At 38.8% G+C, this 18,449-nt stretch overlaps 1 pseudogene; it reads right to left on the bottom strand.

Annotated features, from left to right (window-relative positions):
* Positions 1-3,018: 3,018 nt before the first annotated feature.
* On the bottom strand, positions 3,019-17,187 carry LOC109258174 (40S ribosomal protein S6-like; annotated as a pseudogene).
* Positions 17,188-18,449: the final 1,262 nt, after the last annotated feature.

Genomic DNA, 18,449 nt, shown 5'->3' with positions numbered 1-18,449 from the left:
CTGCCTGAGAATTTCCTGATGTTGTGAATATGACGACCTTACAGGAGAATGACCTAGCGCAACTGAGGCTTATATGATTCTATAGGGTGTAATTAATGATGTACTAGAAAATATTGTAGGTAGGTAATAATGATTGTAATAGCTAACTCATAAATCATGCTTTCTACATACTAGATGTTGTCCTAAATGCTTCATGCATGTTGCCTCATTTAATACAATAGTCCTATAAGGTAAGTGCCATTAATAGCCCCCTATTACAGATGGCACACCTGCAGTAAAGAGAGGGTAGGGAGCTTAGCTGGGATCATACAAGTAGCAAATGATGGTGCCAGGGTGTGGACTCAGGCGGTCCAGCTCTCCATTTTGTCCTTTCAACCATTGTGTGATGCTGTTTCTTTAAAGTGTATAACACTTTCTTGTTTATGAAAAAGGTAGTTGATACCACATTTCTAAAAGGGATTTATACTTTTTAGTGTTTAGACCTAATCAGTATGCTGAGAAAAAAGTCTTCCTACAAAAAGTATGAACTTAATGATTCTTTTCATTTAAAATTTTGTTCATTATACACATATGTATTGAATGACTGTGACCTGTGTAAGAAATATATGGCTGTACTATCGCAAAGTCTGTATTCCGGTTATGGAGACAGGAAAACAAATCATTATAATGAATGATGTTGAATGTTTTGTCAGAAATACCTTAAAAGGGGCACAGGAATGAGGTCATGGTAGAGAGTTAGACTTGGAAAGTTGTGGCAAATAAGACTGTAGATTAATGCCATGCTACTCATTATTGCCAAGCTAAATAGTTTGGACTGCAGCTCCTCAGATGTGTAATGCCACTGAAGATTTTAAGATGGGCATTTTATATGTAAAGTGTGTTTTAAAGATACAGCTACATGGAAGCATCTCAATCCAGATTTCAAGATATACTGCAGATCCATAGTAATAAAAACGGTCTGAGACTGGCACAAAAATAGACACGTGGATTAATGGAACAGGATAGAGAGCCCAGAGATAAACCCATATGGCTAGTTAATCTTTGACAAAGGAGATAAGAATATACAATGGGGGAAAAGAAATGGGAACACTGGACATTACGTGCAGAAGAATGAAACTGGACCACTTTCTTATACCACACACAAAAATAAAATGGATTAAAGATCTAAATCTGAGACCTGAAACCTTAAAACTCCTAAGAGTAATCTCTTGGGTAGCACCTTTAGCAACATATTTATGGATATGTCTCCTGAGGCAAGGGGGAAAAAAAAAGCAAAAGTAGACTACTGTGACTACCTCAAAATGAAAAGCTTTTGTATAGTAAAGGAAACAATCAACAAAACTAAAGACAACCTACTGAATGGGAAAATATATTTGCAAATCATATATCCAAGAAAGGGTTAATATCCAAAATATATAAAGAACTTACACAACTCAGCACCAAGCCAAACAATCTGATTAAAAATGGTCAGAGGACCTGAAAAGACACTTTTTCAAAGAAGACATACAAATGACCAACAGACACATGAAAAGGTGCTCAACATCACCCATTATCAGGGAAATGTGAATGAAAACCATAATGAGATAACCACCTCACACTAGTCAGAATGGCTATTATGAAAACAAATAAACAACAACAAACCAAGAGGGGCACCTGGGTGGCTCAGTCGGTTGAGTGACTCTTGGTTTTGGCTTAAGTCATGATCTCACAGTTTGTGAGTTCAAGCCCATATCAGGCTCTGCACTGATGGTGCCGAGCCTACTTAGGATTCTCTCTCCTCCTCTCTCTGCCCCTCCCCTGCTCATTGTATTCCTCTCTGTCTCTCTCTCTCTCTCAAAAAAAACAAAAAAACAAACAAACAAAAAAAACTGCCTCTTTTTGTTTTTTTTGACTACAAGTTTAAGTCCTATTTTCTCTTAAGGAACTTGATGAACATAGTTTGAAAAAAGAAATCCTGGATAAGAAAAAGTTAACATGCTCTACTGCAGAATATGGTTCACTTTTTTTTTAAGAATAGTGTAGATGAGTTTTTGCTTGACATTTGAATTTGAAGATTTGGTAGACCTTAGGGAATGTATCACTTGGTTTGGGTAGTGCAACTTCAGTTCTTAGTTTTTGTTTTGTTTATCCTTTTTTTCTCTTTCTTTCTTTCTTTTTTTTTTTTTTTTAAATAAGCTCCATGCCCAATGTGGAGCCCAGCACGGGGCTTGAACTCACAACTCTGAGACTGAGATCTGAGCTGAGATCAAGAGTTGGACGCTTAACTGACCGAGCCACCAGGCACCCCACTCTTAGTTCTTTTTGAAACCATAAATTATTTAATCTATAATAGAAGTCTATTAGTAATGGCTATAGGTGGAATGGAGCATTTCACTCTTTTCTGCTAGAGTTTAGTCTGGTCAATGTTAGAAACTACTTGTATGATAATCAATTATTAAAATTCCTTTAAGTGATTAGGGTGTCTTATGTTGTGTAAAGAAAAATGAGGCTTCTCTCCAAGATTCTTGCTCTCAGGTCAGTTGAGTGAGTCTGGATTTGGCCAGTGGGGATAGGAGATGGGAGGAAGCATGTGGAGGGCCTGCTACCTCAGTGCTGTTCTCCAGACAAAACAGTCCTGGGTACTCAGTAAAATGATCACAGGCTTCTTTGACAGTGATTTAAGGGTACATTTCCTGAAAGAGGCAAAATAGAAGACAAGAGAAAGACATTGCAAAATAAAAATCAAATTCTAGGTTACACAAATGGAGGAGAGTATTGATCGTCAAGAGAATTGAGAGTGCATGATATTGAAGGTAGAGATTTAGCTACACAGATTCGGACCTTGTTCTCAACAGGAGCATCTGTGCAAGGCATCCTCTTCCTTACTGGTCAAGCATAGTGAAAAGTTGGATGTATAGAACATGATGCCTTAATATTATATTTTTTAAACATGAATAGTCTGCTTTACTGTGTGTCTCAAACAAATGTTGTTTCGGTATTTGCTGTCTGATCTTGTTTATTTGTTACTCTTGGAAAATCTCATTTTTGACTGGACTTGGACTTAGAGGTAGAAACTTTCAGAAGACAGCATCCATCTCTTGGCAATCTGTCGCTGGTGTGTTTCTTTGGCTTCCTTCATTCTCTTGGCTAAAAGTTTAGCATATTCTGCAGCCTCTTCCTTATGTTTCTTAGTATGTTGTTTCTTCAGAGCAATACACTGATGTGTGTGTTGAAGGACACATGGAGTAGCAAGACACTGAATCTTGGGTACTTTGGTTCTAGATTTCTTACCTTCTTTGTTTAAGGGCTTTCTCACAACATACTGGCAGATGTCATGTTCTGTGGAGAGATTGAAAAGTTTGCGGATTCTGCCAGCTCTTTTGGGCCCCAGGAGATGTGAGGCACAGTGGTACCAGTGAGTGCAGAAATGGGAACACTGAGATTGGCATCCATAATGCAACCCCAAACAGATTCGCACTGTCTTCCTTCGGTGCTCGTTGGTCTGTAGCAGGAATGCCCCTTACTTGGCAGCAGGTGGACACCCTGATTCGTGGGGAAGCCTTGTTTGTCGTCACTACCACTGATTCAGACCATGTAACCCTTCCATTCTGCATCCAGAACATCAGCAGCAACTTCTGTGGCCATAGGCTTCTCATAAAAGGTATCAAGTTTGCATTCACCATGCACTTCAATGAGTTTCTGGCAGCCAGTAGCTGGGAAAGATGTTCAGCTTCATCTTAAAAGCAGACTGTTGCCTCCGAGGTACCATAAAAAAGAGCTGTATTTCTCAAAATTTATTCTCTGGATCACTGTTTCGGTTGGATTTTTGAAAGTTTATTTATTTATTTTGAGAGAGAGAGAGTGCATGAGCAGAGGCAGGGCAGAGAGAGAGGGAGAGAAAGAATCCCAAGCAGGCTCCATGCTTGTCAGCACAGAGCCTGACTCAGGGCTTGATCCCATGAACTTTGAGGTCATGGCCTGAGCCAAAATCAAGTGTCGGATGCTTAACCAACTGAGCCACACAGGCACTGCCCCCCCCCCCCCCCCCCAGTTGAATTTTAAGAAGTGTTAGAGGAAAGGTCGTTTCTGTCTTTGGAACAGTTTGGGAAATTCTATGTCAAACAGTCTAATATTGGGTTCATTCTTGTAGGGGCGTCCAGAACCTTCAATGTGGTAATGTATATTGTGATTCTCTCAAAAGACTGTCTAGATGCCAGTGTATTCTGGAGCCATGTGACTATATAGACCTTTTTATGGAACTATCTTGAAGTATTTTTATTTTTTTATTAATATGCTTGAAGCATTATTATTTTGTAGCACTCAATTGCTCTGGGGAATATCTGTCTATCTATCTATATATATATATCTATATATATATATCTAGATATATATATATAGATATATATATATCTCAAAATTAGATATCAAAAAGCTAAAGCTATTTTTCCAATCTGCTCAACTAATAATAACATACTTACATAGTAGTTTAAAAAAACCACATTTAACAAGGTGCTTTTCCCATATGTTATCTCATTTAAGCCTCACACCCACTCTGTGAGGGAGTTCATATTATTCTCAAATTAGAATCGAGGTGACAGAGACTCAGGAAGCTTAATTGATGTGTCCAAATCACAGTTTGTTGGTAGCTGAGCCAAGATTTCAACCCAGATCGTTACTCTAGTGTTTTATGCTATTGTCGCCCAGCTACCTGGGGGGTCAGCAGGGCTTGCCACAGGCCCGTAGGGCCCCTTTTTAATTCTTTCTCATCTTTTTCCATTTAGGCCTCCATGCAGTTTTCATAATTCAAGATTTTCTCTTTTCTCCCTTTCATCCATCAGAATTTAGTTCCATTACTTCCCCCAGTAAACAGCCTCAAACTAAAGTATTCATGGAGACTTCTGGTTTAACATATTTGTATTTTAACAGTGAAAACACAGTGCTTCACCTAAATGGTGACATAGAGCTGGCAGTCAGCAGATGCGGCGATCTTGTAGGGGGAGTTTTGAGGAATCCCTCCAAATGTTCTGTGTAGACTACTTACTGTTCATGCTCTTTCCACTCAGAGGTGCAGAACCAGCTGTGTCTGCCACCTGCCAGGCAAGTGGTAGTAGTTGGTGACAGTTCACTCCTTCATTATTGCCAATGAGGGAAAGAACTCCTGCTATGTTTGTTCAAGCTCATAATGCCAAAGTCTGTGTTTCCAACTGGGCTTCATACTGCATTTTATGCCCCCCGCCCTCCCTTCTCTCACCTCCAGGCATAAAGCATAAATTAGCTTTCTTAATCTCTAGTTTATTAAATAAATCTCCCCTGGCCTTCGGAATGCCTAAGGGCATAGTTACAACCATAATGAGTATGTTTACCATTGAGATAAATGCCCCAAATCAAAGGCTAATGAAAAGGTGAAGATCTGCAGGAAAGAATTTAACATTAGGCAAAAGAGTTCTGCACTTTGACCTCAGTTTCTGGGAAGTAATCTCTCAGCCCTTGTAATGTCATTTCTGACAGGGGCTTTGGGTCATTGGATAGTCTAACAAATGACTTAGGGTGAGCGCTGGACACATTTGGCTAGTCTTAGTTTGAGGTTCTTGCCACACCAGAAAGACCAACAACATCGGTAGGGGTTTTAGGTTGCTCCCAAAGGGGCTGGAAAATGGAACTTGAGATCAACTAAGTGAGCAATCAGTGAATCAATCATGTCTATGTAATGAAGTCTCAATAAAAACTCTTTACATGGGACTCAGCTGAGCTTCCCTGACTGGCAGCAGTCCAGTAGTCCGTACATGTTGTCACATGCCGATGCCAGAGAAGTCACATGCTCCGATTTTACAGAGGACATTGGAAGCTCCACTGTGGTACTTCCCAACTCTGCCCTATTCACTTCTTTCCTTGGCCAATTCTATTTATTTATTTATTTATTTATTTATTTATTTATTTATTTATTTATTCATTCATTCATTCATTCATTCATTCATTTATTAATTCATTCATTAATTCATTTATTTTTGAGAGATAGAGCAGGGAGCCAAAGAGAGAGAGACAGACAGACAGACAGACAGAGAATCCCAAACAGGCTCTACACTGTCAGTGCAGGGCCTGACACTGGGCTCAATCTCATGAACCGTGAGTTCATGACCTGAGCCGAAATTAAGAGTCAGACGCTCAACTGACTGAGCCACTCAGATACCCCTGGCCAATTTTAATATAATAGCTTTGAGTGATTATTGTGAGTCCTTCTAACAAGTCATTGCACATAAGGGTGGTTTTGGGAACCCCCTGAACTTGCAGTTGGTGTCAGAAGTGAGGATAATCTCTTGTGGGGACTGTTCCCTCCAACTTAGCTGGCTAAACTCTGTCAGAGGAAAAGTCTCTTCTCACTTTTTTTCTCCTTCAAAAATAAAGTGCTTTGAGTCTTTGTTCTGCTTCCTAGTGAGTGTGGGGCACGTGGAGAATTAAGTAGCATTCTGTGGCTGTTCAGTTGTGCAGGATGGTACTGGATGAGGGCTTTCCTCATCATTGCTGAAAAACAATAGTGTCTGGATTGCCTAAGTGGGTTGAAAGTAATGGCTTAACTCACCCATTTATTGAATCAGATGGCAAACCACAGAAGGCAAGTGCAAAAATAACATTTTTATAATCTGTTAGTTCTAAACAATGCTGGAGACTGGGGGATGTGGGAAGTAGGAGACTAAAGTGCAAGAGACCTGAAGATTTAAGAGACTGCCTGCATTTTGAATGGATATTAGTTGAAGTCATTGTAATGGTTTTAAAGGCTACATGCTAAAGAATATTTAACAACTGGAGGTTTAGTTGTGTAACTCAAGTAAAGGCTATTTTTTTTTCCATTTTGACAGAAGAGATGATATGTTTTGTTCTGTTGTGAGTTCTAGTGACCCCTGCTTAGCTTTCATTTATCGCAAATAATCTTCTCCAGGATACTACAATTGCTGGCAATGTTGAGATGCTTATATTACATCTAACCTTGGAAAAGGGTCAAAATAAATCTGTGAATTAAGCAAGAATATATTACAGCTGGCTGAAGAACGTGTCAGGAATACCTGAAGAGAAAACTAGAACTGTTTTCCCCCTACAGTCTACATATATGGTTGTTGTGGCTTCTTTGCCATTCACTTGGAGTTTCATAGAGAAATATTGTTCTCATTTTAGTCCTAATGTGAGTAAATGTCCACTGTGGACCAAGACTCCCTTATAGAATAGAGAAAGCATGTGGTTGCTGGCATTGGGATGCTCTTATATACAAAGAAGGAAATACCGAAATAACACATCAACTGTGATAATCTCCACTTACCTAGAAACAAAAAAAGTACAATGAAAGGCTCAGTAAAAGGCTCAAATGAAATGAAAGGCTCAAATGCCTTGACTATATAAATGTATGGTTAGCAGAGGGGCACCTGGGTGGCTCAGTCGGTTGGGCGTCCGACTTCAGCTCAGGCATGATCTCGCAGTCCGTGAGTTCGAGCCCCACGTCGGGCTCTGTGCTGACAGCTCAGAGCCTGGAGCCTGCTTCGGATTCTGTGTCTCCCTCTCTGCCCCTCCCCACTCATGCTCTGTCTCTCTCTGTCTCAAAAATAAATATAAACATTAAAAAAATTAATAAAAAATGTATGGTTAGCAGTGGGGTAGAGAAGGTCTAAATATTGGATAATCTTAACGGTAAGTTCATTGCTAACTTAGAGAATTATGTATAAATGCTGATGGCACCTGTAGAGGAAGCCATAATGCAAAAGGATACAAGAAAAGGAGAGAGCATAATGGGTATTAAAATTGAAAGGAAGCAAATTATACTTCTACTGGAGGAAATGGAAATTAAGACTAATGTGCTATTGTAAGAAACATAGAAGTTAATATATTGACTGTGTCTTGAAAAATGCAATTCAAAGTCTTTTTTCCTTTATCAAGTGTTTTTCTTATTTAGATAGTCCCACTTTATGACTATGGCACAATTAAAGAAGGAAACATGGTATTTACAAGTGTCACTTGAAAAAAATGTTTATTACAAGCAGGATTAAAATTTTATAAATGCATTAGGGCAAATATTATACTTTACGGTGAAGAAGTCTCCTTCATAGTCAGCTAACAAATAAGAAAAGCTAGGTAACAAAGAAATTAAAGCTGAACACATCTAATAGTTTAATAAGTAGGAAATGAAAGGTGAGATTTTGCATGAACTGAAAAAAAATGAAGTTTAATGAAGTCACTGACATGATGATACTTAAAGTTGGAGATATTACATATTCACTCATTGATACATGCATGCATTCATTGATTCATTAACTCAACAAGTCATTGTACCAGGCATTTGGACAGCAGATCTTTTGGCCAGAAAAGTGAAATGCTCCAAATAGTAAATTTTCTTGGTGGTGAAGAGAAATGGTTAAGTGCCTTCTGAAGCTTTAAACAATATGTTGTTTGGCATGAGCTAGTAATAAATGTTTTATTGCCTTTTTAAATATTTTGAAATCCTTCTAAAATGTATGTGACCTTAAGGTAATTAAATTGTTTTGGAGAATGAGACTGTCTTTGACCATTCTGGATCAATTGTATTTTATTATAATGGAATAGTAAAGATTACATTCAAGAAAAATAGTGGCAATAGCAGCAAGCATACAGCATTTCAAAAATCAGGAAAAGTGGTCCTGATCCTACCTGAAGGTCCACTATATCAAAACATTCCTTCTTTGTTCAAAATGGTATTTTCTGACTTCCTTACCCTGTTGTATAGAGTACAGTCTATACTATCCTGGCCCTGTTGAGTCCTGGAAGAAGTAAGGTCAGACAGAAAGCAGACGTTCAAGAGATTTCTTTGTGGCTTTAAAGTACATCAGGCTCCTTCTGGCTTCAACTTATCTCTGTTATAAAATGTTACCTGTGGGAACCATCTGGGAATCAGTAGGTGAGACTTAATATTGTGATTCTAAACAGGCCTTCACATAAAGACAGTCTTTTGATATCTGATCATTAACAAAGAGAATGTATGTGTGCCATTTGCCAAGTCACACAGTTTTGCTAAGCAAAAAGAAAATGCATGAAATCGAATCCAGAGGCTTTATTAAGATGATTATTTCTTCTGTGGTTTGTTTATTTAGGAACATGACATTGAGCCCAACTCTAACTTTTTTTTAATATTGTTTTTTTTTTCTTAAACAAAAAAAGGAATAACTGTCTAAATAGGGAGGTATCAAGTTTCCTCTTGCTGAAGATACAGAACTAGATTATGATTGAGCACATGGTAGGATTGGCATAAAGGGGCTTGCCAAGTTAACACTGACTAGTAGGGGAAGAAAACAACCTTTATGATCACTTCAAAGTCTGAGGTTCTGTGATCAATAGATGGCAGTTCTGAGGCCACAGGTCCAACCTTAGCATCTTTGAATCTGGCTCCCACCAAGGGGCCTGAAACAAACTGAGCTTTAAATGTGTGTGTTGAATGAGTGAATTAATGGAGTGATCAGAAATTTATTTACCTTGCTGTGTAGCTTTAAGTGTGAGTCTGCAAAATTAGGCTTAAAAGGCAGTTTCTTTTTCTTTGAGCCATTACATCAGCAGTTTGGGTCCTTGTCCCAGGCTGAACAGCACAGCAAGGCTGTGGCTGTCTCAGCAGCCTCAGCTAGCTTTTCCTGGGATGGGTAGCTTCGTTCCACTTGATTCACATGACCCAATCGATAATGTTCTCTTTTGAGAAATACACTTTTTATTCAAATGAAACATTCATATCGACTAATCACCACCATTAGCATATGTCTTTAAAAAAATTTTTTTTAACGTTTATTTATTTTTGAGACAGAGAGAGACAGAGCATGAACAGGGGAGGGGCAGAGAGAGAAGGAGACACAGAATCGGAAGCAGGCTCCAGGCTCTGAGCCATCAGCCCAGAGCCCGACGCGGAGCTCGAACTCACGGACCACGAGATCGTGACCTGAGCTGAAGTTGGACGCTTAACCGACTGAGCCACCCAGGCGCCCCTAGCATATGTTTTGAAAGATGTAAAAACTCTAGAGCAAAATCTAAAGAAATATAAATACCTAGCTTCAAATTAAATGGCCTCACTAAATTTCAGAAGCAGCTAATCACTACCTAATACCACTCCTGTATCCTCGCAGGGATTAAGTACCAATTCATCCCGCACTTTTTTTTTTTTTTTTTTTTTTTTTTTTTGGAGTTAACAATCTTCCTGGCTGCACTCCCGGGCTTCACAGTGCTGTGGGGGCTACAGAGTAACTTGGGCATCAAAGCTTTTATTTCCGTCTTTGATCCTTCTCTTCAGGTTAGACCTTTTTCTGCCTGCTTGCAATTTCTCAAAGAGAAGGTATTAATAATTTGCCATCGGAAGACTTCCAATTTCATTCTCGTGTGTCTTTGTCTACTCTGCAACTTTTTTTCTATTCTTTTTTTTTTTTTTTTTTTTTTTTTTGTTTCTCAGGGAGAGACAGCCTTGTTTGACACGATGGGCTTGGCTTCAGTAATTTGGAGGATTGCAGAAGTATTCCTGTGGCTCTCTCTAGTACGACTCGCCGACTCCCCTGAGTTAGCAGTCTTACTCCCCTTGACCTGTTTCTCTTGCTTAGTTCCTAACACCCAAAGGTTGTAAAGTTACTATGCACTGAATTAAGATTCAATTTTCATGACTCTTGCAGGTTTACAGCAGTTGTAGTGGACAGTTTCAAGTCAGAATCTTAAAAAAAAAAAAAAAAATCCGATCTTCCTTTTGCCTGTAAACATTTAAGCAGAGCGTAACTAAGTTTTTAAATGTAGATCTAGTGGATTATGAAACGATAATTCTGGATGATTCCTTTCCCACTCTAGGAACTGAATGTATATTTATTTAGTGACTATATGAGAGTGAGAATCTTGGATGCTTGCCTTATTTTTCTTCACTGATTTCAGAGTGAAACTGTTGGGTTAAAAGAGAAAAATGTGCCTTTATGGCTTATGCTTCTTTGTATTTCTCTAGAGGTGATCTTGGCACTTAGCTGAGATTGTAATGGACATTTGAAAATGAAATCTTTTTCCACGTTGGCTTATTTCAGACTGAAACTAGTTGGATGCAAATCTGCCTATCTAATCTTCTTAGTATAAATTTGCCTTTGATGTTGTGGTTTCATAGTCTAGATCTGCCTCTTTCTCATTATGTCTTCTGGCACACTGGTATTTGGGGAGGCATTTTCATTTCCTGTGCTAGCTTCACTGGGGGTTGGGGGGGATTGATCTACCAGATGCCCCTGCTTGATAGTTGCTCATGAATGCCTGTATGTATTGAATGTGCATGTCCATATCCGTGGGCATAAGCTTTTGGAAAGCGTCTCTTCCCGGCCTGCCCTAGTGGCACCTTTTGTCTTCAGTTCTGCCCATTTGGGAGGCTTTTCCTCAAAGAAGTATAAGGAGAAAACACTTGCTCGTACCTCCAGCAATTTAAATTCATACCAAATTTCTGGAGAGTATTTTTTTTTTTTTCAATTCCTATGGCATAATGACATTATTATTGCATTTGCTGACATTTTTCAGGTGAAGATGTGAATGTTGAAGACTGAGATTATAATTATTCAGATTCTCTAAAGTACTAAGATACCAGTTTAAATGGCAGAAATCTTCTGGCTTTATGTATATACTTTATCATCAAACATGACTGATCCAGTACTGCAAATATGTTTTCTATTTGAGAACAAGAAGGAAACAGATATATTTTGAAGGTAAAACATTTGAAAAGGATGCACTGAAAGAGATTTATTTGAAAAAGTCAAAGATAAGAGGGGGAAAAAGTCTGCCAGTTTTTTGTAGTTCTTCAAAAGTATTTCTCCAGGCTGGTCGCAGTTGCAAGAGGATTGATTAATCATGCTGAGTGGCTTTTTATTTTCTGTATTGAAATGGACAGGTACTGGGCATAAGCACAAGATCGGATATAATAGAACCAGTCCACTGCTATAGTGCACCTTAGGTTAAACCTCTAGGTGACCTCCAATTTCATATATAGGAATTAAAATGTGTTTGGCATTTACTATTTGCCATATAATAGTGTAAGTATTTTAGAAGAGAATATAGTAGATTGCATTTTTCTCCTAATCAAAATGGAAGAGACCGAATAAGATATTAGCACATTTACTCCTCAAGCGGTTCTATGAAAGAAGCATTTTATTATCATCCCTATTTTAGAGATGAGAAGATGGAGGCAAGGAGCAGTTCAAGAAATTGTTCAAAATCAGCGTACACGTAGGTGATGGGACTCAAACAGAGAGCCCCCGATCTCATCCTAACATTCTTAGGTTGCTTAGCTGTGGTGCTTCTGTGAATTCGTGTTTGTGGTTGACATCATTGCGTTTTTCATCCCACAGAAAACTTGTCACCCATCTTGTTAGAGATCCCAGTCTCACTGGGCAATGCAAATTCACCTTTTCTCTTGCCCCTGGCTTTTAAAATGGCCCCTAGCCAACAGGAATATCTTCTACATATCTGAAGAGCTGTTTCAGGTTTTTATCACATTACAAACATTGTTAGTGCCATTTATCAGAAATAGTTTTATTACTTGAAAGTGTACTTGCCATGGATTCAAATGCTCATGAAGTCTGTTCAAAATTGAGAATCTTCTGTCACTTTTCAGTCTTTCTAAAAAGGAAACAGCAAAATGGTGATTGAAAAATCATTAGCTGGCCAAGTTCTAGTGGTAATAGTCCATCTTGAGGAAGCACTCACAAGTTTCTGAAATTCGGCAGCTGTTCATTCAAAGATGCAGGGAGATAGACTGCACAAAACAGCAAACAAAGGCACTGCAGCCTGCAGGAGAATTGGGATTTCATTGTGTGTGTCAAAAGTAAATGAATTCAAGAATAACCACTTGAAAAGGAATTCTCCCTTAATGTCTTTGGTGCAAAAATGTGCTCAGATTGTACTGGCTCTGAAGAGTGAGACTCAAAGAAGTAAATTACTTTCTAGCTACTAGCTTTCAATTGCTACTGGCTCAAAGTGCTAGCTAACCTTGTGAAAGGGGAGCAGAGAAGAGAGTAGTTTGCATTTTTCTCCTCATCAAAATGGAAGAGACAGACTGAGTGAGATACCATAGTGGCACCAAGATTTCTGATGGCATAAGTTTATAAATAGGCATAAACATCCCATTGCAAGCCTCAACAAGAACCACTTAAATGTCCTGTATACATTTTTCAAGCAATTTCTATTTGGAATAAAGGGTCTAGGAAACGGTTTTGAGGTGTGAAAACTGATGTTTACAGAAAGTAAACTGTTTTCTTTGAAGGCTTTTCAAGTATGTATTCTGCAACCATGTAATTATGTAAATTTGTCTGGGACAGTTAGAGCAGTTAGAAACCAGTACTAATGAAACGATGGGTCACAGGTTCAACCATGGTCTGGATCAGTGCGTTTTTCAGCTAAAGAAAAGCCTTTAGCATGGCCTGGAAGCATCTCTGAGACTGCCCTGCAATTTGTAGGGCTTCTGTGGTCACAAAAAGACTGAGGACATGAAAATCAAACCTCTTTTCTGGAAAATCTACCTGAAATGCATGGCAGTTGCATCCTTTCTATCTCCACAGGTAGCCCTGAATAAAATTTATATTTTGGAAGGGAGAGAGCTTCTGTGTTTTAATCTGTGAATCTGAACATGGTAGAATGTGTATGAAATAAACAATGCAGGCCATATTGATAATGTGATTTCATTTGAATGAGTCTAAGAAATCTGTGACTTACTCACAAAAGCACTCCAAGGGATTTCGCACTTCTTGAATTGCTTCTACCTTGTTCCCGTCTGTAAAATGGAGGCAGTACTGTGTAGTTTCAGGGTTGTTGAGATGATTAAATAAGAAAATGGACGGGGAGTACCCACTTTAGCATCGGGCAGGTGGTACGTACCTAATAAATGGTGCCTGTTACTTTTATTTTTAGGAATCTCCAACAAATCCTGGCATTATCTAGATGCAACAAATGCTACTTTGAAGCACTTATATGAATTCATGAAAACACTACCCATCATTTATATACAGAACACCGATACCTCAGTTTTATGGACCTCAGAAATTCGGCATGCCCTAGTGCACTGTAGCAGATAGCATGAGCTTTAGTAAAGAATCTTTTGGTCATTAGTATAATCTGCTTCATACCAGGTGTTGAGGAGCCAAGAAGTAGACACATATAATGTACGATGCTTGGATAAAATTGTGTTAGGGATTTAAGACTCATTCAGAGAGGTACTCTGGTAAATATACAAATACATTTCAAGAACCTTCTAGAAGCTGTTGAGCAGAGTGAGTGAAAGAGCAGGAAAAAGAAATACAGACTCAATAGACCAGCAAAGTGGCATATCTTGTAGATAGTTTTTTTTGGGGGGGGGTATGGAATCAACAGGTGGATTAAAGCAATACATTCAAAAGGTTATGGGTTTAGATGTTCTCAGTTTTAGCTGTTTCCATTACAAAACTTTTCTGTTTTCCTTGGGACAGTGACTTGATTTCCTGGGTATCATCATCCTCCTTCATACAAGGAAGAAATTAAGCATGAATTCTAAGATCTCTTCCTGCTCTCACATTCTATGGATTCTGTGGATCTGGGGGAAACAGACATTAGCACAGGTGGTTCTCTGTATCAGAATCTGCAACATTCATGCTCTTCTCATCATGTTGAAAACCCATCCTAAGTACACCTAAGTAGTTGATGTACTGGTGATCACAATGATAAATATTTGGGTTCTCAAATTGCAAAACCAGGGGCGAGGGATGGGTTGCTAAAGATATTGAGAGTATCTGAAGTCTCAAGATTGAATGGGACATGGTATTTAATTGTTTCAGTAAACAAAAAAAAAATAACTGTTTATTTTCTGGAGAAAATGAAAAGAATGAGAGAAGCTGAGAAAAGGGGAAGAGAAGGGGGAGATAGGTCTGTAGATAGTGACTCCAAAAGAACAACAGGAGTAGGGAGCAGTGTGGGAAGCAAACAGAGTTGGTCAAAAAGGGTAGAGGTACATGCTCCTCTCTTCCTGCTTTCTCTCCCTATGGCAGATGTTAATATCGATTATAGAATTCTTTCCCCTTGAGTCCACGTTTGGCTTCAGAATCCTTCAGAACACAGAATTCCTCAAAGTCACTATCAACAGGAGTCATCGCATTGAAAGGAAATTGTTTTTATTAATTTTTTTACATTTATTTATTTTTTGAGAGACATAGACAGAGCACAAGTTGGGGAGGGGCAGAGAGAGAAGGAGACACAGAATCCGAAGCAGGCTCCAGGCTCCAAGCTGTCAGCACAGAGCCCGACGCGGGGCCCGAACCCACAAACTGTGAGATCGTGACCTGAGCCAAAGTCGGATGCTTAACTGACTGAGCCACCCAGGCGCCCCCACGTTGAAAGGAAATTTTATTTTAGGATTAGAGAATGCATCCACGTTTACAGGTTGTGAGCTTTTTAGGCCTTGGTCCAATTTTTCTATAAAATCCACTTTGATTTCACCAGCTCACTTTTACTTTTCTTTCCTCTCCAGTCCTACAGCATTTGAATGTCTGTCAGTTGTTTGGCCCTTTCGCCTTCTGTGGTCAGTAGTCTATTTGTGGTCTGAGTCTTGTCTTTTCAACTGAAAACAAACTCTTTAAGCCTGATATGTCTTGCATGTCTCTGCTTTCCTCACAGTATTCACCTGATACTGAACATTTCATGGTTAATTTGTGACTATACTTCCTGTATTTTGTATAACATCTCAACAATTATATAAGAAATTTTGGTAAAGTTTTTTAAATAGTTGAAGTGCAAGTTTTAGCACCAAAATAAAATGATCTAAAATATGTATTTCATTAACTATTGTGAACAATGGGCATGTTAATACAAAATGCTGAGAATGGACTAATGAGCAGAGGCACATGCTAATTTGCTGAACATTGTAAGTCATTTACTAGTTTCTACAAAGGCACATGTGCCCCAAGATGGCAGGACAAACTCACAGAAGATCTCAGCATCTTCTGGCACATCTGAGTGATAGCTTTGATTCTGGTTAGTGACAGAACTGAGATTTGATCTCAGGTTGCTTAACTCCAAGTGTAATCTTCCTTGAATCCTTGTAATGACGTGCTCTGATTTTCTTCTATTGTGATGGATTTTCCAATTGCTGAATTTGATGGAGAAACTATCCCCACAGTAGTATTGTGTGGATTTTTTTAAATGAGAGTGTTTTCCCCACCATTAGTGTAGATAAGAAACTAATAACTTGTTTCTTGAGCTCTTAATATTCGCCACACACTATTTTAAAGCACTTTGCATATAAACAACCTATTTAATCCTTGCAATGTCTCTATGAAGTAAATACCCAGTATCACTTCTTAAAACTAAAGCACAGAGTAGTTATGTAACTTGCCCAAGGTCACATAGCTAGTAGGTAGAAAGGCCTGGATTCAAAGGCAGCCTGGCTCCAGAGTCCAAACTTTTCACCACTACACTGTAGGTCTCTCCAGGTGAGTACAAGCCCCAGAGGGCTTTTCTTTGATTGGGTTCATTAGCTAATCAACATTAGCTAATGTCCTTTGCTGGTCTGAATGATGGTAAACAGAAGGCAACTGTGAATAAGATAATTACTTTCTGGGAGGTGAGCATCCCCATATAAAGACTGCTTTATTCTTTAATTTGAGGCACTAGAGTGTAGTGGTTAAAACAGTATCCTGAAATTAGGCTGTATGAGGTTTTTTAAATGTTTTAATTTATGTTTGAGAGAGAGAGAGAGAGAGTGAGGGGAGGAACAGAGAGAGAAGGAGACACAGAATCTGAAGCAGGCTCTAGGCTCTGAGCTGTCAACACAGAGCCTGACGTGGGACTCGAACTCACTAACCGTGAGATCATGACCTGAGCTGAAGTCGGACGCTCAACCAACTGAGCCACCCAGGCGCCCTGTATGAGTTTTTAGTTCTGCAGATTTTCAGTTGGTGACTTGAGAAGAGTTATTTACTCTCTCTGTGTCTTAGTTTCTTCACCTGTAAAATGGAAAAAGAGAAACAATTCTTATCTGATAAAATTATTAAGTGATTAAATGAGAAAATTTATATAAATTACTTGATACTCTTTTCGACGTGTATCAAGCACCCAGTAAATGGTGCTTTTTGGACAATAACCATCATCGTTATTGTCATCATCACCATCTTCATTGCCATCACCACTGACTTGCAGAAAGGCAGCAGTGCTACAATGAATGTCTGGCAGCCAGGTACATTTCATTTGCCATTATGTGAAAGGGACAAGTCAATCATAGAGTCTCCTGATTGAGTGGACTTTGTTAGGCCCGGTTATCTTCATAGGACAGACGATATGTGAATTTGTATGTACAAGCACATATTGGACACAATGAGTAATTAACGACCCAATGATGGTCCTGAGTCGTAAAGATATTGCCCAGGGTTCACTCAGTGTCCTAAATATAAGAGATCAGATTCATGGTATATTTTAGAAGTGTTTGTATTAAACCATTATATTTAGGGTATGAAAGTTTAGAGCTTAGCTATTTAAAAATCTTTTTTTTTTTTTTTTAACTTAGATTGCTTCATCCTCAAAGGATTCTGAATAACAGGCACTTTACTTTTAATCTTAATGTAGTGCCATTTTAACATCCAAATGTGGTGTAGATTATCAGATTACCAAAAAATACCCAGGAAGGCAAGAAGGAATGATATGTCCCACAGCTACCGTGTGACGGAATTAGAAGGAGTACTGTGATAATCCTTTGCTGGGGGGAGGGGGCGTAGATGAAGCCACCAGCCCCAGATACACCTTATTGGGGAGAGGGAACCAGAGTTTGGCAGAGCTCCTGACTTTATGCTATTAGCTGTGTAAACTTAGGAAGATGATTTAACCTTTCTCAGCCTGCTTTATTACATATAAACTAAGGACGGTAAGTCTCACCTCGAATGGTTGAAATGATTACACTGTATGCTCTATGATACAGGAGAAGTTACATAGATATTTATAGAACACTACCTATATATCATGTGTTGCCATTCAGAAATGGTGGCTGTTCTTGTGATTTAGAGTGAACGTGCCATGCACCATACTTTTAAAACACAATTCTCCCATATTGCCAAAAAGAGGCATTTAAGAGTCTAGGTATTTTGAAGTGTATGCAATGGAGGAGAGTGTGCCTCTTTAAAATGCCTTCACTTGTATGTATGTATGTTCTGGTAAATAGATATAGAAATAGCCAATGTTATGGAGACACAGTGGACTTTAAAGCCTAAGCTTTGAGAAACTATTAGTACTGTTAGTATGGAGGGAGAAGTCTCAGGAATTGATGATACAAATCACCCTGACATAAATGAGCCAAGATGAATACGGGACTTGTTCCAATACGGGATTCAGAAGACCACCAGCAGGTGACATCTGATTAAAATGTCAATAGAGGAATAGGAATCAGAGCAGATCTCAGGCAAAAGCATTTCCCCCAACGGGCTAGTCCTGCTTAGTGAGGGAAGGTTGTCAGTCCATAC

This window comes from Panthera pardus, unplaced genomic scaffold (genome assembly GCF_024362965.1).
Source record: "Panthera pardus isolate Hobbes unplaced genomic scaffold, ASM2436296v1 HiC_scaffold_16, whole genome shotgun sequence".
In the NCBI taxonomy this organism is placed as follows: Eukaryota; Metazoa; Chordata; class Mammalia; order Carnivora; family Felidae; genus Panthera; species Panthera pardus.
Note: the sequence above shows the minus strand (reverse complement) of the source record. Positions and strands in the feature narration are given on the sequence as shown.